This window comes from Artibeus jamaicensis, unplaced genomic scaffold (assembly GCF_021234435.1).
Source record: "Artibeus jamaicensis isolate MK-2021 breed Jamaican fruit bat unplaced genomic scaffold, CSHL_Jam_final contig_76, whole genome shotgun sequence".
NCBI lineage: Eukaryota > Metazoa > Chordata > Mammalia > Chiroptera > Phyllostomidae > Artibeus > Artibeus jamaicensis.
The window spans coordinates 4,597,770-4,623,646 of record NW_026521954.1 but is presented as its reverse complement, the minus strand read 5'-3'; the positions used below and the strand labels follow the sequence as shown (position 1 = coordinate 4,623,646).

The 25,877-nt window shown below is 44.1% G+C and overlaps 2 long non-coding RNA genes across 3 annotated transcripts; one reads left to right on the top strand and one right to left on the bottom strand.

The window, feature by feature from the left end:
* The first annotated feature begins 5,246 nt into the window (after positions 1 to 5,246).
* On the top strand, positions 5,247 to 24,479 carry LOC119045607 (uncharacterized). Its single transcript, XR_005081821.2, has 3 exons — positions 5,247 to 5,423; positions 21,378 to 21,448; positions 23,795 to 24,479. It is a non-coding gene; the product is annotated as an uncharacterized LOC119045607 (long non-coding RNA).
* LOC119045606 (uncharacterized) lies at positions 6,216 to 23,031 on the bottom strand. Of its 2 annotated transcripts, none has more exons than XR_005081819.2 (5): positions 22,911 to 23,031; positions 12,271 to 12,344; positions 11,440 to 11,670; positions 11,103 to 11,267; positions 6,216 to 9,905 (listed from the first exon to the last, which is right to left on the bottom strand). It is a non-coding gene; the product is annotated as an uncharacterized LOC119045606 (long non-coding RNA). The 2 variants fall into 2 exon arrangements; XR_005081820.2 differs by having other exon boundaries at positions 11,440 to 11,602.
* Positions 24,480 to 25,877: the final 1,398 nt, after the last annotated feature.

Genomic DNA, 25,877 nt, shown 5'->3' with positions numbered 1-25,877 from the left:
CTAGTTAACATCCATCACCATACATGGTGACAACCCAGGCTATTTGGGGTCAGCTCTGGTAAACTGGGTTTATGGTCAAGTGGAAATCACTGTTCAGAAACATTCTGACATTCTGGCCTGAGTTATACATGCATGTCAGGCACCAGATGGAAAGTTTCAGAAACATTCTCCTCGGCGATGATGGGTGCCACAGTTAGGCTGCCCCCCAGAATGGCACACAGGCTGCCTACTATCTCCTGCTGTTCTAATGGATTGGACAGCCATTTTTGTTGGTTGAGTGTCTCCTTTGATTGGTTGGTACCTTTGCTATACCAGTTGTTAAATATTTGCTCTACTGAAATCAGTATATGATTTTTATCTTGAAAGACAAAACTCCTACAGCTATCTCAGTTTTGAATGTTATTTTTTAAACCTGATCTTGTGAATTAGTACCTCACACATTATAAGTCAAATAAGTCATACAGTTCACTTTCTAAGTGAAGGGCTACACTAAGCCAGGTTAATATTTGTCCTATAACATTTCTTCCAGATAGTTCAGAAAAAAGATGCCTTTAACTTTCTAGTTCACATCCTTAGTCTGGTTATCTACAGGTGATACTCTGTTGATTTATTTCCTGATGGTACACACAAGTTGATTGTTTTATTCTTTTGAAGGATGTTATAATTTGCACAGTTTGCTTAGGGTTAGGTGCTAGTGGGATGGGCTAGGATTTACTGTTAAGAAAGATCACTTTAGCTTATAATAAGGCTGAGGAAGTATTTATAAATAACTGTATGTATGCCTCAGTATGGATGTATATAGTTACATTTATTTTTAAGCCTACATAGAATTTAAATTAAATATAAAAATTATTCATACACATGGTAATGCAAAAACCACTATACCACCTAAAATTGTTTATTTAAGCTCCAGTTTGGGGAGTAAGAAGAGTGGTCAACTCTCAGTCTTCATCTTACCTGACGTATCAGTGGAGCACCTGACAAAACTGAATCCTTCCTTCATTTTGCTTCCAGAATATTATGTTAGGTCAGCCTTCCTCTTACCTCCCTGGTTGTACCATCTGTTAGTGAGTCACCTTTGCTTTTTCTTCCTCTTTTGATCAACTTCTTAGCAGTGGGTGATTAGGTTTTCATCTTTGGACCTCAACTTTAGCTATACTAACTCCCCCAAATTCCAGACTTGTGTATCCAATGGCCCAGTCAACATTTCCACTGGTATGTGTAATAGATGCCTCAAACTGAATTTGTCCAATACACAACTCTTAGTTTACAACCTTCCTCCCAATCTGTTTTTTTCCATCTTAGTAAAAGGTAACTTTATTATTCTCTTTGCTCAAGCCAACTGACTGCTCTTCTTTTCTCATACTCCATACTGAATGCATCAGCAGATCCCATTAGCTCTTCCTTTGACATATATAACCAGCCAACCTCACAACTTCCATCACCTTCCTGGTCCAGACCTCTGTAATCTCGTTCCCTTATTATTGTCATGGGCTAATTCATGGGACTCCTAGTCTCTTGTCCCCACTTAGTCTTTTCTCAGCACAACAAAAACTGATCCTGTTAAAACAGAATTCTAATCACGATACTCTTGTGCTCAAAAAATAAATGAAAGAAAATAAAACTTCCCTAACTTGGTGAAAGAAACAGACATGCAAGTCCAGGAAGCACAGAGAATCCCAAACAAAATGGAGGCAAAGAGGTCCATTCCAAGACACATTGTAATTAAAATGCCAGAAGTTAATGATAAAGAGGAATTCTTAAAGGCAGCAAAAGAAAAGCAGTTAGTTACATACAGGGGAATGAGACCGTCAGCTGCTTTCTCAAAAGAAATTTTGCAGGCTAGCAGGGACTGGAAAGAAATATTCAAAGTCATGAAACACAAGATTCTACAGCCAAGATTCTTCTACCCAGCAAAGCTGTCATTGAGAATTGAAGGGCAGATAAAAAGAGCTTTCCAGACAAGAAAAAACTAAAGGAGTTCATCATCACCAAACCTTTATTATATGAAATAATAAAGGGACTTATTTAAGAAAAAGAAGACGATCAAAACTATGAACAATCAAATGGCAAAAATACATATCCGTCAACAATTGACTCTAAAAAACAAAGTAAGAAAACAAGAACAGAAACAGAGTGTTTTGATGGTTGCCAGATGGGAAGGGGTGTCTGGGAATGGGTGAAAAGGTGAGGGGATTAAGAAGTGCAAATAGGTAGTTACAGAATAGCCATGGGAATATAAATTCAGTATGGGAAATGGGGCAGCCAAAGAACTTATATGCACAATCCATGGACATGAACAATTGGGGGGGGGGAATGCCTGAGGGAGAGGGGATTGCTGTGTAGAGGGGGGCAAAGAGGGAAAAACTGGGATGACTGTAATAACATAATAAATAAAATATTTTAAAAATTAAAAAAAGAATATAATTGTGGAGGTACATTTTTAAACCATTAAGTATGGGTAGGATATATCCTAATTTATATATATACATACATGTGTATATGTATATATGTATATATATTTCTAATTTTATTTTTAAATTACAGTTTTCATTTAGTATTATTTTGTTTCAGTTTCAGGTGTACAGCAGAGTGGTTAGAGAATAATGTACTTTACAAAGTGATGCCCCTGGTATTTCAAGTACCTACTTGGCATCATGCACGGTGAAGAAGAATAACAAGTTATTTTCAGAACTATTGGATTACATCATCGCCACTATGGCAATCTTTCTTTTCTAAGCCTCACTCTCATGCATTTTGCATACATTATTGGTGATCCCTAAACAATCATTAAGTGAGCAAATGAGTCCAATGCTAGGTAAATATTTGTGGTTTGGAGTTGCTCTGAATAACACCAGCAGGGTTTCGGTTTATGGAAGAGTGACCCACTGACGAAGACCAGAACTTGGGAATGGGATGGAGCAGGTTGTGGGATGCGAGACTGAGGCGGTCTCTTCAGAGGAAGCTGCTGCGGGTTTCATTTTCTGTTTGACTGCTGTCGTGTGGAACGTTGCTAGAACTAGGAAACTCATTCTCCTAATGAAATGCGAATATATCATCTAGAGTGACATAATATTTCATTAGTGTAGGGACCAGATATTTTCACTTTTGTCCATACAATTTGTCTCTGTCTTCTGAGAGGACTCCAGGCTTAGATTTCCAGAAGCTTGTGGTGATGGGACAGGAGCTCTCAGGGACAGGACAGGAGGGGGTCCTGATCCTGATGTTTCTATCTGCAAATAGAAACATCTTGCACATTATGTTTAAACTCCCCTGCCCTGTCTGGTGTTGCTCAGTGGATTGAGCACAAGCCTGTGAACCAAAGGATCACTGGTTCAATTCCCAATCAGAGAACATGCCTGAGTTGTGGGCCAGGCCCCCAGTAGGGGGTGCTCCGGTGGCAACCACACATTGATGCTTCTCTCCCTCCTTCCATTCCTTAAAAATAAAATAAATAAAAACTTAAAAAAAATAAACAAACTCCCCTGAACTCTCCTAAAGTTGTCTCTGCAGTGAGATGACCTTACTTCAAAAGTGCTCTTACCAACACACCCCATGCAGCACCCCTGGGAGGAAATCTCTGAGTCAGAGGAGAGATGTGGAATGCCCCAGGGTGTTAAAAACAGATCTGATTGTGACTTTGGCTTCCCCATCCGTCCAGTGATGAAAACGAATGCAACAGTAGCTACACACCTCTCTCACTTCCTCTCTCCAGTTCAAAGAGGACTGTGAGAATTCACAGTTGATCAGAAAGCAAAGTCACAATGATATCGCAGAGGAGCGAACTTATAGTGAGATCTGTGAAACTTGGCCAAACACAGGAAGGGGGCAGTTCAGTGAGACTGGATTGGCAGGAAGGCAGTTCACATTTCGGAGCTTGAGGTAGTCCAGAATCCTTTCTGCTAGGGAATGCCGAGGGCAAGGGGGGAGTCCCTGCCTCCCTATTTGCATATAGATTTAGAAGGAAATGCAGATTTGATCATTTGGTTTCTTTGTAACTTTATAGTCAAAATGAAACTAGAATCTGAATATTAGAGTGTGTGAACCTTCTTAGTGTGAAGTCGGATTGCTGTGGCATTTAGGAAATCATGCCATGTGACAGCAGCACTCAGTATGCGCTGTCTTTGCAGCAAGTGACTCCTGACGTTCAGACCTGAGTGTTCCGTGGGATCCAGCAATCCGTGGATCGCATGCAATATTCATTGCACATTCTCTTTGTGTTTGCTTCCAGTCTTCCGTGGACGGTTCACTAAAAAGAAAAAAAAGAGTTGTTTTAAATGCATGAAGTGTTGACTTTTTCTTTGGTGGACAGGAGTGATAATATGTTGATTATTAAAATAAAATGGAATAAAGGAAGACTGTGCTACGCAAACACAAGTATCAGTGGCTTATGTACAATAGGTTCTCTAAGTGATCTCTGCTTACAGAACCCACCGGAATAATCTTTGCAGTCTCCACTTTCTCTGTGAAGCGTATGTCTGGTGCTTAACACCTGCCGCTGGCATTCTCAGGCTGCATTTGGGCTTTTCTTCCACCAGTTGTGTTATCTGCTCACCTACAGTCGTTTTGTTTGTTCCCAACCATGTTTTAAAAGGTGACAATGGAAAATTTGTGATGTGATTACATAAATGGATGAAAATATAATTCAGAAGGAACATTCTTAAGAAAATTGAGTTGTTCTGAAAAGATTTGATAAAGATGAGCCACACCAAAAAAACACCACCACAACAATGAAACATGCATACACACACATAAAAAAACACTTAGCTTAGATACAAAAAGCAACTAGAAAAGACTGAAAGTAAATCACTAAAATCTAGCAGGATTTGCCCTCAGGTTTCTTCAAAAGTGTTTTTAAGTTCTCACACCACTTTAGAGAAATTGAAAATTGTAGCTGATGCATTAGGGGTGGGAGACTGAGTGTCTGGGTGCTGGGACCCTGAACGTGCCCTAGAAATGTGCCTGTGGTCTTTATCCTAGTTTCTGGCAGGGAACTCCTGAAACCCTTGGAATTTCCCTAGTGATAAAGGTGATTCTTTTTTGTTGTTAATGAGGTGACTTTGGGGAAGTCCCTAAGTCACCTAAGGAAGGGGCCCGATTGGGAGAATCGGCCCTGTGATTAGAGGGTTGGAACTTCCAGTCCCACCCCCAGACCTCTGGGGAGGGGAAAGGAGGTGGACATTGAGTTCCGTCATCCATGGCTAATGATTTAATCTATCACGCCCACTTAATGAAGACCCCATAAAAACTCAAAAGGAGGGCTTTGGAGAGCCTCCAAACTGATGAACGAGTGGAGGTTTGGGAAAAGCAGTGGCTTGAAGAAGGCACAAAAGCACTGGACACTTCCCTCATACCTTGCCCCGTGCATCTCTTCTATCCAGCTGTTCCTGAGTTACATCCTTTTGTAACAAACTGGTGATCTAGTAAGTAAAATGTTTTTCTGAGTTGTATGAGCTGCTCTAAAGCAAATTGAAACTGAGGATGGGGTTGTTGGAATCTCCAACCTGTAGGTGGTGGGTCACAAGGACAGGTGACAACTGGACCTTGGGACTGGTGTCTTGGAGGGCTGAGCCCTTAATCTGGGAGATCTGACACTCTCTCCAGGTAGATAGTGTCAGACTTGTATTGAATGGTAGGACACCCAGCTGGTGTTGGAGAATTAGTTACTTGGCTGTGTGGGGAGAAAACCCACATGCTGGAATCGGTATCAGAGTCATTAGTTGGTGTCAGAACTGGAGTTGGTACTCAGAAGTGGCATCTGAGTCAGAATCATAGATATAAATGCAAAATGAGTGGAGATGTTTTTATAAAGAGACTTATGCCTGAGAACAAAAGATAAATAAAAATAAAAACAGTTCATTTATATACCATTTAATATAGCTTCTATGCACTGTTCCAGATACTGGAGAAATTTTACTCACTTTAGTGTCATCATAACTCAATAAAGCAGTAAGTAGGGTATTGTTATCTGCATTTCTCAAATGAGGAAACTCAGATAGAATGGCAGGAGGTCCCTTATTCTAGGTTAGCCCGCCTGCACACCGTAGAGCTGCCATTTGAAGGTGGGCAGTCTGGTTGGTTGGTCCATGTCTTCAGTCATTACTTCACACTGGCCCTCAATTCTATAGCAAAGGTTTAAATGGTTTAAGTAAGAACAAAAGTAGGATACGTTTGTACCATTAAAATGCTTTATTATAGATATATTAGAGCCTGAACAAAAGTAGGAAGAAGAGTACGATGAGCCCCCATGTACCATCACTCAGCTTCAACAATAATGATTCACGACCAATCTTTACAGCATCTCGCCCCCATTCACTTCCCAACTGTTCTTGGAATATATTAAAGTGAATCCTAGAAATCATGCATTTGCAACCGTAAATATTTCAGAATGCATCTCTAAAAGACAAGAACATTTTTTAAAATATATAACTGTAATACCATGACCACACCTAAAAAAATGAACAGTAATCCCCTAACTTAATCAAATATCCAGGCAGTATTTAAATTTCCTTGATTATTTCAAAACATATTCCGAGACATTTCTCACCAAATAAGATCACTGCAATCAGTCTTCTTAAATCTATAAGTCCCCTCTCCCCTTTTCTCCTTGTAATTTGTGTGTAGAAGAAATCAGGTCCTGTGCCCTGCAAAGTCTCCCACGGTCTGGATTTTGCTGATTTCACTCCCCATGGTGTGATTTGAAATCTTCCTCTGTCTTCTGCAATGCCTTAAAAATTGGAAATCCATCTAAATTCAGGGTTTTGTTTTGTTTTTTTGCTTCAGTGCTTCATCGATGGTGATGTGATGATTCCATCAGGAAGCACATACTGTCTATGTCTTTTCCTGTAATGTAATGTAATTGCCTAACACATTATATTATCAGAAGTGAAAAAATGGTGCTATTCTATCATTCGGCCTTATTTATCATCTGAAAGGTTTCCATAGAAAGGAATTCACTCTCATCAATGAGTTACCCTGAGTTCCATGCAGTAAAGGTGGGATAAATGCTTGATTTTATCCCTCTCTTTATCACTTTTCTACATAATGAGTTATTTTCTAGCTCCTCTAAAGGTGACCAATGAGGGTTTTTTTTTTCCACAAGTAATTTTAAACCCATAGGTTTAAAAATCTTGATGTGTTTCAATCCATTGCAGTTACTGATTCTCAGATTTGATTGTTTGTTTTGCCCAGAGGCCCATCTTCCATTTAGCTCTTAAGTTGTTTTGACATGACTCGTCTAGTCTTTGATAGTTTCCCTGCCCTCTGTTATGACAAGGTGGTCCAGGCTCCCTCTGTTGTAGGTGACATTTTTAGCGATTCTCTATGCTCCTTTTTCTGGTTTTCAATTAGCTGATCGACAGGGAGGAGGCGTGATTGTTAGGGCCTCTAACTTCTCCCTAATTTGCTAGGTGGCTTGGGCAACTTTGGTCCACCTCAGTTCCTTCATTTGCAAAATGGGAATTATAATAATTGTATTTAACCTCAAGGTCTTGCTACAAGGATAAACTGAGTTGATATATGTAAATGACTTGGAATGGTACCTAGCACATAGTGAAAACTCAATAAATGTTAGTTTTTTATCATTAGGTACAATAAGATGGCTTTTAGTATATCATCTTTCTGAATTTTTAAAGCATGTCTTAGAGTTGGAATCATACTCTAATTCATATGTTTCCTGATATTTTCCCCATAACATAACATCGTAGACATTTCACATCATCTATTAAACACAAGTTCTAAAAACTGTGTGAAACTATTTGGTGATATATACCATAATTCACCCAACTTACGTGTTTTTCCATAAAAAGGAGCTGATTTTCATTTTCCCCATTATAAATAATACAACAGTGAATATCTTTGTGAATAGAAGTTTTGCAGGCCTTTTTGTGCATTTCTTTACCATAAATTTCCAGAAGTGGAAACAGCTATATCTAAGTTATGACCAAATTTATTTCCCAATTGTTTATACTAAATGGTTCATATTTACCTTGAGTTTTTAGCCAGGCTTAAAAAAAGTTTATAAAATTCCAATTACTTTTCATGTCCTTCTACAGAACCCAAGGACAAAATAAACGAACCATTTTAGGTGATTTGTTCTATTGAAAAGAGACAAAATAATACAATTACGATCTCTGGACTGCCCGTGCATACTGAGGCCAGCCTGGCTTCTTGAGTCAAACCAGTGAGGTTGGGGAAGATTTGGGTGCCATGTCCTTGGATGTGGTGAAAAAAAAGAAGGCGAAAACCAGCACTTTGAGTAATCTAGTAATGGGGTTGTGCCCTCTTCTGAGCTGACATTAAGACCACAGTCGTGTGGAACAACCACCAAAAGATGGTAATAGCTCAGCAAGAGTGACCCGGGCTTGACAGGTGCAAAGCATGCTGGGTGGGGAAACAAGCTTGCCTCCCACAGGGCCTGTTGCTGCTGTCTTGCTTGGCAGGAAGGGGGCTGAAATCTGACCCACCCCCCAGCCCAGGCAGCAGGCCCTATTTGAGATGTCACCCTTGCATGAGGGGCCTCCCAGAGGGGCATGGTTTTACAATTTATCCACCCACAAGAGGTGTCACTTTCGAATTCACACTAAGGCTTTGTGGTGCCAGATGTGACCCTGATAATTCTTCCCACTTAGGAACCTTAAACTTGACAGAGGGGGAGCAGGAGAGTGCTTAACTGTTGCTTCTCCACAGTGAACTTTTTGTGGAATCTTTCCATCTCTTCACCTGTGAAATGTGCTTAATGGATTTTGGAGACCTTGCTAAAATGGAAGATGACTGGTCCCCAAAGGCTGGGGGGCCCTAATGTGCATTACCTGAGCCACTCCTACACCCCGCTAAAACTCCTTTCCAAATTGTTATTGCTCTCACATGCCTCTCTTCATTTAGCTGACCTTCTAGCCTCATGGTTAAGCCATACACACTAACAGAGAAATAACGTGCATTTGAATTCAGCCTTCACTGGTGCTGTCTGTGTGATCTTACATTCCTTTTCGGCGGCAGATTCACATAACAGCACCTGCCTTCTACCTTGTGGGGCTCTGCTGTGAGGATCAAATGACATGCTGCAGGGACTGTGCCTGGTACACTTTTGTGTTCAGTGAATGTGGACTTGCACTGTTATTGTGCATTTGAACCATCTCTCCTCCCCCTCCCCGTGTCCTCTGGCCCAGTCTTTGGTCTGTGGTGGGTTTTCCCCTCTTGTGATGGAAATAATTTTGCTTATCTGTGTTATACAATCTTGGTTCTGATATTTGCAGGCTCCGTGTAGCAGGAATGGGGACAGACACAAACAAAAGCAAAACAACACCCACCTCTGAAGCACCCAGGGTGGTTGCACCTTCCTGAGCGATGCCTTTCATGTTTCCCCAGGCCGAGTCCTGCGTGTCTCCCTGGGCACCCAGCGCTGCTGGTGCGCACACAGCTCTTTCCCCCCAGTTCAGATGAGTAAGTCACAGGGATGACAGGTTCTTGCCAGCACTCACTCAGGGAAACTGATTCTCAGGATTTGAGAGGAGAGATAGGGAATAAGAATGATGTTCTGTGCCAGAATTTTGGCTTAAGTGCTTGCAGCCCTCTGGCTAAAGCAGAAGGTGCAGAGCCCCACCCAGGTTTGGGGAGACCCCTCCCTCCCACCATCTGCTTGAAGTTGAAACACTGCCGTATGCCAAAGAAAGAAAGGCTTGGGCTTCCCCACGGCTGCTCGGTTGGCTTCTCTCAGAGAAGGAGGTAGAAGAGGTAGAAGATTTAATAACAGTCAAACTGTCCTTCCACTGCAAGGAGAAAAAATCTAGATTCCAGTCCTGTGTTGGAGTTTCAGAAGAGCAGGGCCACTGGACTCATGAGACTGAGTTCCAGTTCTGCTTCTGTCCTTCATCTGTTTTTTGAGCTTGGGCTAGAAGCTTCATCTTCTGGGGAAAAAAAAAAGTCATCTTGAGCATAGGGGCCTTGATCACATATTGCCTGTGAAGTACCTTTGCCAAATAATTCAACATGAACCTAATCATACCACTGGCTCTAATGACCAGTTTATAGGACATACAGGGGGAGGAACATGTTCAATGACACCACAAGGATATAATCTGCAGCATCCACAATGTGAGAAATTTTACAGGGCAAAGGACTCCATTTCTTCAACAAATGATTGGTGGGGGAGAAGGGACCTTATCTATTAGAGATTTAAGAGACTTATCAACCAAATGCAATATGTAGATGGATTTTGATTCCTATTCAAAGAAACCAACCATAAAAATACATCTATGGGACAATCTGAGGTATTTGAATTGTGTTTGGACATTTAACAATAGTAAGGAATTGTCATTTTCTTTAGAGGTGATGCTGGTATCACAGCTATATAATGACAGTCCTTTTTTTCTTAGAGAAACATATTAAAGTGTGTACAGATAATAACAAGATACTATAATACAGAAATAATTGTAATTATATGTATTACATTATTATGTAATAAAATATCAAAGTAATTATAATTATATATATTTTGTGTATTATATAACATTATGGATATTATTATTGTTATGATCATATGTAATAAATGATTTACTTCAAATTATTCTGACAGTAGGACAGTTGGTGGGGGACAGATGATGAAACAAGATCTATCTTGTGTTGACAATTTTTGCAACTGGTCAGTAGACATCTGGGGGTTCATTATGGTATTCTCTCTAGTTCTGTGTGTGTTTGCAATGGTCCGTCATGTAAAGGTGAAGGGCACCAAAGAATATGGGCTCTGGAGAGAAGGAGTCTGCCTGAATCTACCTGTTACGGGGCCAGTGGATCTTTGATTTGGGTTCCCCATGAAGACGCAAATAGCACTGCCTCACAGGGCTGTGGCCGACACGGGGAAAGCACTTGGCCCAAGTTCCTGGCATGGAGCAGGTGCCCGGCCAATGTCAGGTCTCCTTATTCATAAGAGGTTTGGACAAATTCATCCTTGTGGCTCTTTCCAGCTGAGAGGGTATCTGATTCCAACCTGTTTCTATCATATCTTAGCTGTTTTTATTTTCTCTCCCACTCTGTGTACACCTTTCTGGAACTTTAACTTCCTCTAATGTTCCCCTCCCTTTGCCCGGGGCATCTGGACACTTTACCTGGGCGGCCAGGTGTCAGTTCCATAAGGCGTGTTGGACTGATTCCTAGATTGGCAGGTGCAGGTTTCTGATTTCCTCACCTGCTGTCTCACTATCTGGCTCTTTTTCTAGTCACTTCCTGTCACCCGAAACGAGAACGCGAAGCCCGAGGAGGAAGGTAGAAACCTGGGGTGGAGAAGAGTGAGTGGGACACACGCACATCCTGACTCCGCCACGGACTCCTTAGCCTCTGCACCCCACCACGGGCAACCGCAGCGTGTGTGGTGAGGGGTCGGGGTGGGGGTGCCTTTCCCAGCTCGGGGTCTCCCTGGCAGCGTGGGATGGACGAGGCGCTCACCTCTGTGCTCTGTCCCTCAGTCTCCTCATTTGTAGAATGAAGACCGCAGTAAGAAGAACACGTTTTTGTTCATAGAGAGCAGCGATTAATCGTGTGAGCTCCAGAGCTGGGCGGCTCGGGCGGAAACCCTGGCTCTTCCTTGTCTTCGCTGTGTGATCTTGGACTGGAAAAACGGGGACAGTAGCAGTACTTACCCCACAGGGTTGTGGTGAGGGTTCAGTGGGACAACACCTGAAACACAGAAGGGACTCAGCTCATGCTGGCTGCACAGCCTTGCTGTACTGCTGGCTGCACAGCCTTGCTGTGCTGTTGTTGTACAGTGCACTTTGAGAGCTCGCTCATGTGCCTGGAACCTCGTTCCCAGCCTCCTGGGGACCACTCATTGGGAGCTTGGGCCAGCATCATGTCCGGTGGGTGTGTCACAGACCAGGGTCTTGCAAGGGAAAACGAAGTTACACCCTTGTAGATTACAGATTTTTCCTTCGCCCCAAGGCAGTTTTTGAACTAAAACTTCCCAAGAGGAAACCTGAGGTGCAATGGGAGAGGCGAGGAGAAGGGAAAGAGAGCAATAGTCCTTGGGGGGGTCACAGCTTATGTGTGAAGGAAGAGACCCCTCAGGAAGACCAGTGATGGAGGCTCAGGAGGGAACATCCTCACTTCTCCCTAGTCGTGCCAAAGAAAACAGGCCACCTCCCCTGTCCCCCGCCAGGCCACACGGGCCTCCCCCTAAGGGCACCTTCAGGCCATGAGCCTGTGCACTAGGTGAGGGGCCCCATTTGCTGCCTGGAGCTGTTGCTCCCTGTGTTGGAGTGGCAGCCTAATGCCACAGACCTTCTGGCTGTGCACCGTCGCTCAGCATTGGATTGCATCCAAGAACATGGAAAACAGGGATGGAGTCCAAAAATCTGTAAAACAAAAATGACGGGAAGCAACAAGAGACCAAGATCACAAAGGTAGAGCCCTGTGGAAAATAGGTTCACGGACCACGGGTGGATGTGGGCACTCAGGGGCCGGGACCACCCAGTTCTACACGGCATCCTTCAGAATCTCAGGGCATGTCGTTCGGTCACTGGACTCCTCTATGGCATCTTATCTACTTCCTGACTGGAAACCCCACACCAATAAATATATATTTCTACCTCCCTTCTGCCCCCCCAACATCCCAGATTACAAAAGTGCAGCGGGGAAACGTGAAAACAAACAGCCCTTGCGCTCCCCCCTCTGGGTGTGGGGAAGGGACTGGAATGGGGGGAGCGCTGTGGGGATTTCCAGAGGCCGAATCTCCTGAGCATGTTTGAACTGAGCTTGGCTGTCTTCACCTGCCTGACATGGGCAGGCCAAGCCACACCCAGTCACGCCAAGTCACGGTCCAAAGTGTTTGGCACATCTTTTAGGCAAAGATGTCAGGCCAAGTTTAACAGAAACAAAGGTAAAATGATTGACAATCACAAGGCCAAAAGCCCCGCGATGGTGATATACTTAGAGCTTAGTGTACCTTCCGAAGTGCAGGAGAAGAAAAGTCTTTCCTCTGAGCATGTGATTTTGTGCAGTCTGGGCGTCAGGATCTCAGTCCCGTGGGCCCGTGTGTATGAGATGGGAGCGGGTGGTGTTGGAACTTGGTCTGCAGCAGGATGGCTGCAGGGATTTTTTTTTTTTTCTGCGTAGACTTTATAAGGACAGAGAGGATTTGTTGAAAATTATAGGGCCCACGGCCCATAATGAGAACCATGTTAGATTTAATGTATACATGTAATATATATGCAACAAATTATAAAGCAGGGGTTTCAAACTGCCTCCTACTTTTTATAATATGCCCGAGTAATATGCCACTTCCACAGACTCTATAGGGCTTTGTTCTTGATCATGTCCGGGGGGTGTGAGGCCAGCACTTTGGGAAATGGGAAGGGTGCTTGTGGATCTGAAGAGAGATGTTACTGGTTGAATTCTTCCCCTTCAAAAAGATATGTTGGAAACCTAGAGGAGATTTCTATCCAGCATATAGAGTGAAATTATATAGCTCCAGCAACAAACAACCAACTGAACTCAAAAATGGGCAAAAGATTTAAATAAACATGTACCAAAGAAGAAACATGATTGGACAGTAAGCCCATGAAAAATAGATGTTCATCACTGATCATCAGGGAAATACAATCAAAACTCAATGAGATACTGCTTCTGGGGGGCTCCTATCAAAAACACATAAAAGAACAGGTGTCGGTGAGGCTGAGAGAAACTGGAACCCTGGTGATCTGTTAGGAGGGATGTGGTACAGCCACTGTGAAAACCATATGGTGGTTCTTCAAAAAAGTTAAAAATGGAATTCCCAGAAGATCCAGCAATTCCGCTCCTGGATATCTACCCAAGTGAAACGAAAGCAGGGTCTCACGGAGCTCACAGAGACACGTTGTACACCGATGCTCACTGCGGCATTATACACAGTTGTTAAAATGTGAAAGCTACCTACGTGTCCATTAACAGACAAAGAATAAGCAAAGTGCAATATACGCACACACACACAAGTAGAATATTATTCAACTTCAAACAGGAAGGAAATTCTACAATATGCTACAATATGGATTAATCATGGAGACATCAAGCTATGTGAAGTAAGGGAGTCACCAAAAAGATAAATATTGCCTGGTTCCATTTATGCAAGTCGTAACCACAGAGATAGAAAGCAGGGCTTGCCAGGCTCCGGCTGGGGAAGAAGGGAAGAAAGGTTGATGGATACAGAGTTGTAGTTTGACAAAATGGAGTTCCAAAAATGGGAGGTGATGAGGGATGCCCCACAATGTAAATGTAGTTAATGCCAGTGAGCAAACGCTTAAAAATGGTTACGATGGTAGATTTTATGTTATGCGTATTTTACCGCAATAAAAGTGTTGGGAAAAAAGTTCTTCTCTAAAATTTTATGGTCCCAGATAAATGCCATGGGAATAAAAAGTATAGAATATGCACGTCTATGCCTTTTCCAATCGCTCACAATCTACTCAGAAAGCTTTATTAATAAACAGTAAAGTTATGTGAAGTGATCATGACAGCAACGAACCTGGAAAACCTTAACCTGGGTATTTTTACTAAAAAAAGGTAAAAAGTACTGATAGTATGTTACTATTATGCCAGCAGTTAGTGGCAAGTTTTAATACAAATAAATTCTTTAATCATTTCTACACTGCCTCTGAATGGGCCCTCATTCACAGATAGGGTCTTTACAGAGGAAATCGGGTTAAAATGAGGTTCTTAGGGTTGGCCCTATGCCAGTATGACCAGTTCCTCATCCAAAGGGGACATTTGGACACAGACACACACAGAGGAAAGACAGTGTGAAGAGACACAGGGGGAAGGTGACCTTCTGCAAGCCAAGGAGAGAGGCCTGGAGCAGAGTCTTTGTCATGGCCCTCAGAAGGAACCAGCCTGCGGACAGCTTGATCTTGGACTTCTGGCCTCTGTTACTGTGAGACAATATATTTTTGTGAAACAGCAAAATTCCACTGTTTAAGCCAGCCAGTTTGTGGTACTTTGTTATGGCAGATCTAGAAAAATGAATACAAGGGACAGCAGGTGATTCTGTGAGGTGTCTCTTGGGCATCTCCTCATGACCCGTCTCGTCAACGGTGTGGGGAATCTGAAGGGTCCCAGCTCATCTGAAGTCTCTCCTTGTGAAGCACCACTGTAAACCCAGCCCCGGGGGGCCAGGGAGACACTGCATTTGTTGAGCTAACCTGTGTCCTTTCCCAAGTCTAGGGAAGCTGTGGTCCAGGTGATCTCACCTACATTTCTTATCTAGACCTTCCATTTCTTGTCACTTGATCTGGTGTTTCTGCTCACAGATAGCCCTTGGTCTTCTTTTGCTTGGAGTGGCCTGGGCTTGATCTCTTTTGATCTTCTGTGTTCTTTCAGTGCACGGTGACAAGGGAAAGCACAGGAAAGCTCCTTCGGTAGGAGAATCCTACTCGGCAATTGCACTGAAGATGACCCCTCCGTCTGTAAGGTACTATGTCACTTCCCTGGAACGTCGCTAGCCATTCTCTCAGCAAAACTAAGACAATCACTTCTTACACATTTGCCCCACCTTGTCATGGAGGTTTTACTCAGGCATGTGGATGGGTTTCTCACTGTAAAACGACTAGCTGCCCCACCAGTGATTGGCATAGAATCTCAGGCTCGACTTGCAATGGCCACAGCTGCCTCTGGTTTAGTGGGGGACCCAAGTTTAGGAAGCAAAATCATCTAACTGAAGCCTCTATGGCTTTAGCTCTTTTGGATTCTCATCTCACTTGCACTGTTTGCAGACCAATGCCTATGGTCCCTGGCGTTCTCAGGTAAGAGCAGGTGGTTTAGCAAAGTCTACTACTACATCCAGAAAACCAATTCAAAATGCACTAGAAGAGGACTGTCCAGAAAGTATCCAGACACGTACTATGAAAAAGAAAAACAATTATTGAAGAAGATACAAGATACAAGAATCATTGTACACAGGACGATGATGCCTCAGTCATCTGCAAAGTAGGCACCCTGGGACCTCACACGGTTCTGCCAGCATCTCTTCCTTCCACTGTTCAAAACATTCTGTGATATATTTTGTCAGGATCGCCGTCAGCTGCCCTGGATTTTCCTGAATCTCATCCACAGTTTGAAATCTCTTCTCTTTCAAAGGTGATTTTAGTTTTGGGAAAAACCAGAAGTTGCTGGGTGCCAAATCTTGTTCATTGGTAGCAGTTTGAATCAAGTCATTAGCAACTGCAGCACGATGTTCCTTCTGCTCTGGTAGTGGAAGCCTCAGAACAAATTTTGCCATGACATGATTCATACCAAGATCCTGTGACAAAATCTTAGACTCAGTAGTTTTTGGAATCCCCAGATCAGCTTCTAGTTGTCCCACTGTTGGTCACAAATCTTCATTGATTGTGACCCATACATGTTCAACATTCCCAGGTGTTCTGCTTGTTGCAGGCCTTCCAGAACATGAATCACTTTCAACAGATTCTTGACCATCTTTTGTGGGGGCGACTGTCCTCAAGCCCCCCGTCCGCTACGGATGAAAGTAATCACTACCAAGGCATGATCTGCTTGGGGAAGAGAGGTGGCCAGTTTCTCAGAGGAAAAAGGCCTTGAGCCCCTTCCTCCAGAGGCTTCTATTGGGTTGTAATACTCAGGAATACAGGGTGGCAAGGATCAAACAGTAGATAACATTTCAAAGAAATCTGAGGGATTACTGAGTCAGTGTCTATCAGGAAAGGGGGTTTGCAGAAACTTTGGGAGACATACTCATTTCCTGCTTGGACTCTTAACATATGAATGAAAGCACTCTTAGCAAAGCAAGTTCCACAGGATTTTTTAGGAATTCTTTCTTATGCCAGCTTTTCCCCAGATAATGCTGCTCTAGCAAGGCAAGGAGCTGCACCCCTCCCCATCACGTTTTCAGGCTTAAGTGGATTAGCTTCTCCCAGAGGACATGGGGACTCGGGCTATGTCACATAGCTGGGGGCAAGGGTCTATTTTTCCCTCTTTGTTGCAGCCCCCTGAGTCCTTCCATGATAGCCTCCCAAGTGATCGAGGCTGGCTTAGGTTGCCCCTCTCTCTGTCTTACCCATCATTGACTTCCGACCAAGCTTTGGGGTCAAGGGGAGGAAACTGAAGAATTGTTTTCTGCCAGAGACAAGTTTTGTGTCCCGCTGCTCGCATTCCGGAGGTCACTCACTCATCCTTAGCCATGGGGTGTAGTTACAATTCCCAAAACCAGGCAGAGTGATCCCCAACCATCTTTGAAGTATTTGTGCCACACTTTTATTTGCCCTGCACTCACTGCATTGTCCCCAAAAGCCTTCTGAATCGTCCGAATATTTTCCATGGAGGAATGTTCATGGAAACATTTGATGCAGATTTGTTGCTCTACTTGCTCAGTTATTTTGAATGCAAAGGCCAAACAGCAGACATGTTCACTCAACAGTGCCTACCGCCCTCACTGACTAGTACAGTGAAGTCATCACTGTTCACACCAGTCCACTCTCCTTGGCTGCCAGGTTACATCGAGGTTGCGCAAACCATTCTCGTTATATGGTTTTTTTTCTGGACAGTGGCTGGATTTTTTTCTGGACAGACCACATAGATCCTCTCTTTTTTGTAAAACTACAAATAATAAGAATACCCATTTATATTTATTTGTGTTTTCATAAAGGATTATAAGTAGGATAAAAAAATAAAAATGATTACCAAAAGAAGAGAAGGCAATGGAGAAATGGGATAAAGAGGAGGGAGGAGGCTGCAAGGCTTCTCAGGTGTACTATGCTTTAGAATTGTGATTTTCAATCACATAAATCATTTTAATTTAATATTTTTAATTAAAAAATGTAATATCCAAAAAGGCCTCAGAGTCCCATTTTTGTTTGTGAATACTCATACACCCTATGCAATTTGTAAAAAGCTATCTCACTTAATATGTTTGTTACCCTCTGTTTAAAAATGGTGACACTTTTTTTGGCATAACTGAGAGCTCATAGGGCCTGTTGGTAATAATCCCAGCCATTCTGTAGGAATCCTCAGCAGAGTAGGATTTGGACGACCCTGACCTCGTAGTTTGGGCTCCATAAGGAATCAGCTGAGTAGCCTTGGACTACCTGTTTTACCTTTTTGTTCCTCACCTGTTCACCTGTGATGGCAGCTTAATTTCATCAGCTCACTCTGCTCCTAGGGTTGTTACAAGGCTCAAATGTGATGCCACAATCTGAAAACACTATTACCATCCTGACAGGACAGTTTCCAATTGAGCATGTACAACTGGAGGCCATTACAAAACATACAAAACCTGAAATGAGACGTAGCACAAATCGAATACCATATTTGTACTTGTCTCCCTGGCACTGTCTGTAGACTGCAGTCGCTCAGAGTATGGACGTGGGTCTTCTTATTTTCTGATTCTTATTTGTACCAAGCATTTTGCCAAAGTGTAGAGTGGTTGTGTAATGAAAACATTTAAAAAAGGTGTAGGCAATGGAGGCAGAAACTTGTCTCTTCCAACTGGGCTAGAACAGGACCTCTGTCTGCAAACAGGTGACGAGTTTTCAGAATGCTTGGTGATGACTTTGAATTCTTGTGCTTCTAATCCTCTCCTTTTCCTGCCTTAATAACACACAGAATCAAGGAAGGGGCAAGAACAGTGGTAAGATTTTTGAAAGAGGTTTTAAGAGGGAGAAACAGGAAAACAAGCAGCACAATGCGTCCTGACCTGTGAACGTACTTCCCGTTATTTCATTTCCCCAGAGAAACAGATCTAGGGGATCGTCCCTTCTACACAGAAATCGAGAAGGGAAGTTTGACATAATCCCCAGGACTGCAAACTTCTTTGCGTGGCTGTCACTGGAGGGCTTCCCTTACATTCCCTCAAGAAGCCAGCCTACAATGTGGCAAGTCTGGGAAGCCAGGAAGGGAGGCAGTAATCTGAGAGGAGCTGCGGGCGGCTCCCCAAGGCGCAGGCGAGGCGGGGCCCCAGCTCCTCCCGGCCTCACTCTGCCCCTCCCTCCGCCACAGGGGAAAAGGAGGAGAGACCTACATTTAAAAAGGCAGGAGCCTAGCAACTGCAGAGATCCTAAAAATGCCCAGTGAGAATTCCCATTGGCAAGGAGGTCAAATCTAGGTCAAAAGAGATACCTAACCATCCCTGAAGATCCCCTAATTTAGGAGGTCGAACTACGCTGGCAACACCTCAAATCATTAACTAAACCTAACTAGATCTTTAAAAAGTTAACCTGGGACTGTTTCATGTGTTTTTTTTCCTTTTGCCAGAGCCAACTTTTTTCTGGTGGCATTTCTGCTACTTCCTGTTTGTGACTGAGCTTTCCTTGCTGTACTTCCTTTTTTGGGGCTCAGGTTGCCTCCAACTGTCCTGTCCACTCAGATGAATGGAAAAGGGTGTGTGTTGGATTCAAACGGAATAAAATAACTCACAATAAAGTTTTAAGGTATAAAGCACTTTTCTTATACATTCACATTCTTTCATTTGTTGTACTTTCCACAACCCTGGGAGTTAAACAATATTATTATGCCCAAATTACAGATAAAGAAACTGAGGTTCAACAGGTTCTGTGTTGAAGGTAACTCATCAAATAAAGGAGCTAAACCTGAGTCTGAGTCTCTGACTCTGAATCCAAGCCTAAAGTTCTTTTCATTTATTGAACTCTTGGGTGGAAGTCGAAATTTAATTTATTTGGCAAAACTCTATTCAGGGTTGATTTATTTATTCAGTCTTTATTACAGAGTTTATTCCTGAAATGTAAGAAAAAAGACTTAGCGTGGGCCCTTCATCGGAGCAATGGAAGAATTCTTAAGGATCTTCTTTCTGTTTCAGTATTTGGCAATTTCTCTGCAGTGGTTCAACATGGCTATCCCAGGGCCAGGCGGGAGGTTCTCGTTCCCCAGCACGCCCCAGCGTTGTCAATGCCAGCCAGTAGGGGGAGCATGTGTGCAAGAGGAGGAAAGCTGCTCAGGCTTAGGCAGGAAATGTCTGAGACCATGTGTCCTTAACAGTCCTGGGTTGGAAGAGTGGTTTTATTTGCTGCCAGAGTGGTTAGAACTCCAGGATTCTCTGCAAAGCTTTGTGCTTACTGACTTGTTGGGTGGGGGGAAACCAGCCTCTGGGAGTTGTCAAAAGAGGTCACTGATGCCCACTGGGTTTAAGGAGGTGAAAGACTCCTTATTGCCTGGGAGGGAGGACACCAGGCTCTGGCCTCTGTAGGTCAGAGGGGCCCTTGACGCTTTGTGTCTGTGCGGGAGAAGAAGACTCAGAGGCTCAGAAAATGGGCCATTCTGGGTCCAAGGACGGTACTACCTCTGCCCAAAATGTGCCCGAGAGGAAAGGCATGTGCACAGTTGGTAGCAAGAGAATTAAATGTACACTGCAGGAGAGGAGAAACCTTTTTTTTTTTTTTTTTTTACTGTATCTGTCTTCCTGAATAATGCAGGTGGCTGGCTTGTCTCTCAGGTGCCTTTTAAAGGCACTCACTTTAACAGAACCTGTTAATTTATACTGAGTTTTGATGAGGGCCTTGAAGTCAAATGGAAAAGAAACAAATATACCTTTGGTACTGCATGACCCTAACCCCAGAGTAGGGCTAGGGAGAGGCTCCGGAGGCATGCACGGGTTTGGGAATAACTCCGAGTGCTGGCAGGTCGCTTTCACTCTGGAATATAACAGTCTCTCATTTTTCCTTTCTGGACCGAAGCCATCATTTCTTAAAGGGGCAGGGGGTGCTTTGGGAGCTGCAGCAGGGGAGATACACTGAGGGCTGACTCTCAGTGAAACAGAGAAGCAGCAAAGTTGCCATTTGCCTACACTTTAGATTTACATGTAGAAAATGATGTTCTCTCTTTAATAGTGAATATTTACAGAAAATGTTCCTAATACACATGAACTTTGTACTCTAAGGCACCTGCTCCTTTATTTATTTATTTATTTATTGTAAAATATTGACTTCCTAGGGTATTTTTCTAGACCAGTAGGAAAGACGTTAAAATTTCCTATAAAAGTGCTCTCTAGACATCTCCTTCATGCTCTTCTGGGGTCAAAAACTCCCTTCTCTTTGAGTAAGTTAAAAAGACATATAATGAGAGTAACCAAGATGGAAGCTGATACAGTGGTGACCCTCTATAGACGAGTAGGTGGCAATTATGTTATATTGGTCTCCAGTCTTCTCAGGGCTTCCTCTAACATGAAGTGGTACCTGTGTGTCATTTATACTAATCGTCACACGGGTATCTGTGTATCTATCTACATTATATGACACCTCTATGTTGAGGTGGTATAATACAAGGAGCTTAAGTAATCTTCTGGGCTGTAATTTCTCATGGCCCCAAACTCCATCATAAAAACGACTTTCCATATGCAAACACTAGGTCCATGAGCGAGTGTTTATTTATTGATTCCATTGCTCTCTATGTGCCAGGCATAGGAAACAAAGATCTTCGAAGACCCATCCTCGGCTAACTCCCAGCATGTAATTGAGTCACTCATTAGGTAAGTGAGACCTCACAGGCTATACTGTATGTGTGTCGGCCTGCGAAGTGGCGGGAAGGGAGCTGCAGAGCATCGAGGAAGGGATTCCATCTGGATGAACAGGACTTGCGAGGGTTCAGTGCCCAGGGACTAGGCCAGGCTGCCAGGACTGCGTCCGGGCTCCACCATTTACTAGCTGTATGACTAGGGCACATTTCCAAGCCTCTCTGAGCCCCCAGTTTAGCATCTCCATTGTCTGGAAAGATCAACGGTACCAACACTGTGAGTATGGTTTTTCGAGTGAGGGTTCGTCAGGATGAGACGTGATAAGCCCTCACAGTGTGTGAGTGATGATACCAATGACAGCAGAGGTGGAGGTGGCGTGAAGACGAGGGAGAGGAGAGGAAGGAGGCCTCCCTGAGACCTGTAGGCTCCGGCATTGAGCAGATAAAGCAGGGGAATGTGGAAGGGCAAAAAAATTCCAGCTGGGGCCCAGCACTGTGCGTGAACAAGCACTCCAGGGGGCTGTGGTGCTCACTGATGTTGAAGAACCACTGAGCCAGGGTAAGCTGGGGATTTTCAGTAAGGAAATGATAGGCTTAGATGATCAGTTCTGGAGGGAACACATTGGGGGTTGTGTGCCGGATGGATTGGGGGCAGGGAGAGAGGAGGCAGGACAAGGGGTGAGGAGCCCATGGAGTCCCAGTGAGAGACGGTGGAAATGTGAGTTCGTGTCCCGGCAGTTGGAATACATAAAAAGGGGGAAATGCGTGATACTTGATAGTGGTAAAGCAGAAGTCACGGTAAAGGGGATCCCTGGAAGACGTTAGAGCATAGAATTGACCAGAATTAGTCATTGGATTTAGAGGGGAGGAAGAGGAGGAGGCCAGGGTGAGTCCAGGAATACTGAACACAGGGCTTTTAATACTTCTAAACTATGACTAAATGGTGCCTCTGTGGTCTTGCTGAGACAGTTCGTTTGCCCCTCCCTCTCCCGCCCCATCGCCGCCAAGGTGACTGACAGCACAGATTGGCATCCTCGCAGGAGGTCTGGCTCCTCTCTGGAATGCACTGCTCTCCCAGCCACAGCCGTCAGCTCCCCCAGCGCCCCCCGCAGCCGAGGGAGTCATTCCGCCAGCCCAGCCGAGGTCACTGCCACATCGGCTGATGAGTCACCCTTCCAGAACAGCTGGTGGTCAATGTACTTCTCTCTTCCACAATTCAGGAGCATTTCTGGGATCTGCCCTTCCCCCCGCCCCCTAAAAAGGCATTTTTACTTGCCCTCTAGTGCAAGCTCTCTTAGCAGAGCCGCCCACCTTCTTTTCCAGGCTCAAAGGCCCTCTACTCCAAAACCGTACTCAAATTATGTCTCTGTCTCATTTTAACTGGGATTGCTAGCGCCCTATTACCTTATTATTGTCACATCTAAAGTAGGAAGATTATAAAAGGGAAGGGATCATGGCTCCAGTGAGAGGACACGTACCTTTCCCTTCAAGTCCTGTTTCTCAGCGTCGTCCATGTACCATCTCCTGCATCGAATCACTTGGCGTTTTGGTAAAAGTGCTGGTTCCAGGGTCCTGAATCTCCCAGGGGGATTCGGTAGGTTTATGGCCTGGGAGGTGGGGTTAGAAACCAGGGAATTTGTATTTTCAATAAGCATCCCCGAATGAGTCATAAATTACCTACTAAAAGTGAAAGCGATGGCACTAGAATTTCCTTTTGCAGCATTTCTGACCCACTGTGCAGCCAGAACGGCTGCGCAGTCCTGGGGCCTTTCCAGCTTGCTCAGAGGAAGGCCCTGCATCCACCTGTTCCTGGGGGAGACCGGCCCCTCCAGAGGCCCCAGGGCAGTGACTGCTGTTCTGCCGGTCTCCTTGAGGCACTGGGAGCACCATGCAAATTGAGCACATGCACACAAAACAAATGCAACGTATCTGTTTAAAAAGACAAATTAAATGCATTTTCATATTCAAAATCATAGAGTTGGGTTACATTACAACATTCCACTTTCAAAAGATCAATTGAATGTGCTCCAAAATTCCAAATAGTAGTGTCAACTCACTACCCATAAATTTTTTTGATGGTTTTTCTTTTTGGGGTGGAATAATGGATTTGTCTTAAACGAAGCTCTGTCTCACCTTTTCCCTTTATGCCCAATGACTGCCCAAAGTCAGCAAAGCAACCCATGCAGCTGGAGCTAAGTTTGATGATGTGCAAAGCTAACCGAGCCCTGATGATATTACAGAAGGCACCGTATCCTCAAAGTGCTTTGAACTCTGAGGAACATAGAAAAGCAATAGGCACATAGGTTCAAAAAATAAATTAGTTCCAGTGTGCTGGGTAATTGGATTTGGTTTCCTTGTTCAGCAGTTCTTCACTGAGGCCTGAACACAGCATTAAGGTAAAGGCTGGAGGGATAGAAAGGTGGAAAAGGCATGATCCACACCCTTGCAGAGCACTCGGGACGGCTGGCAAGATGAGACACGCACTGCAAAATTAAATGCCAAGACAAGGCAGGAACTGTTAACGCGAGTGGCTGGGCATCAAATGCTGGCCCCGTTCAGAGCACAGGGAGAGAGATCACTGGAGCTGGAACTCAAGAAGGGCCTTCAGCTGCCCTGAAATTTGGCAGAAGGTAAGGAGAGACAGAGAAGCAGTGGAGCTCTAGGTAGAGACCCGATGACACACAGGCAGGTGACACTGGGGAGGAAAGACTGTCCCTGCCGGGACCGTCAGGTAATGGGTTTGGAGGAAGCCTGGGGCGAGGGTTGGGAATGGTAAAAAACAAAGTTCAGGTTACTTTCTAAACACTGGCCCAATCACAATCATGTGCCAGGCACTATGTTTGGATTTCGACATTTTATTGTTTAAGTCCCACAACAAGTGGGCAGGGTGTTATCCCGTGTTCATTTGAACACCGGGGCCCAATGTCACATGGCTGGTAGATGGAGAGGCCAGGAGGCAAAGCCAGGTCCGCTCACCTCCACGGTCTGCGCGTTCCATGGGCGCCCTTTTCGTCCTTTTCCCACTTCTCCAGATCCCGTTGCTTGTGGCAGGAGAGGCTTCGTAGGGGAAAGAAGGAGGCCAGGAGGCCGGGGGCTCCCTCCTGCTGGGTGGTCCATAGCCTCTGCTTGGCGAAGGCTAGGTGTCTGGTCCCTCTCACAGAGCCCTGGGGGTGCACCAAGGCCAGGAGGTGTGGTGGGGGCACAGTGCTCCCCTTTTTGGCCCTCATGGTCCTTTAACTTTATGCTTTTGTTTTTTAGATCTTTGATATGTATTTCCTAAAAAAAAAAATTTATATATATATATATATATATATATATATATATATATATATATATATATTATTTTACCTACACTCTGCTAAACACACTACATGCTGTAAGGACCTATTTAGATTTAAGTTCAGTGAGTAACCAAAATCCCCCTCAAAATGGAATTTTTAAAAAGTTAGTTCATCCCCCTGGTGTGATGAATTGAGACATAGGCTGTTTAAGGGCAGGGTTGTGGCTCTCTTCAGCTTCGCCTGGAGCTGGGCCTCTTTCTTCCTGCTCTCTCACCGCCCTCAGTGTGCCGTCTCCTGGACCAAGAGGGCTGCTTGAGCTCTGGCCATCACATCCGCATTCTAAAGGCATTTCTTTGTCAATGCAAGGGCCTTTCCTTGAAGGTGACTTCTGCTTCTCCATGTGTAAGTCATTGGCCAGAATTTAGTCAAAGGGAGCAACCAGCTGCAGGGCGACTCAGCTGCTGTGTGTCCAGCTACGAATCCACCGCTAGGAAAAAAAGAGGGAGCAGATGTTTAGGTAGACATACAGCGGTGTCTGCCAGATACTATTAATTTATTTGATCTTTATTATGCAATACTATGAGTTGGCTACAATTAGTTTTACAGATATGGAAATTGAGGCTCATTCTGTAGATGAGGAAATTGAGGCTCAGAGAGGTTAACTTGTCAAAGGTCACATGGCTATTGACAAAGAAGTTGAGACCGAGAGATGCTCGGCTGAGTCCTAACCCCATGAGACCCTGACAGAGAATGGAGACATTGGCCTGTACATCCACCACACCTGGGCTACAAAGGCTTTTTTCTCTTTCTCGCTTTCTTTCCCCAGCTAAGATGTAGGCTACCTTAATTCAGCTGAGAAAGAGTTAACGTTTTTAAAATAAGCATATAACTAGGAAACCAAGGAGAAAAAGAAACCACAAGGTAACAAAATGGCTGGGCTCAGAAGCCCAGTTCTAGTGTCCCAAGATAACAAACACCCAGTCCAAAACTGGCTGGGCTGGGACAGCACAGAGGATGTCCAGGTTCAACTTGAAGGGCACACAGGACTCGGAGCCTTGCCTGGCCTTCAACCCACTGTCCTTGAACTTGCCTAAGACATATTCATCAGCTAGATGTTCCTTCTAGCTTGACGATATACTTGGCTTTGATCTAGGCTTGTACCTG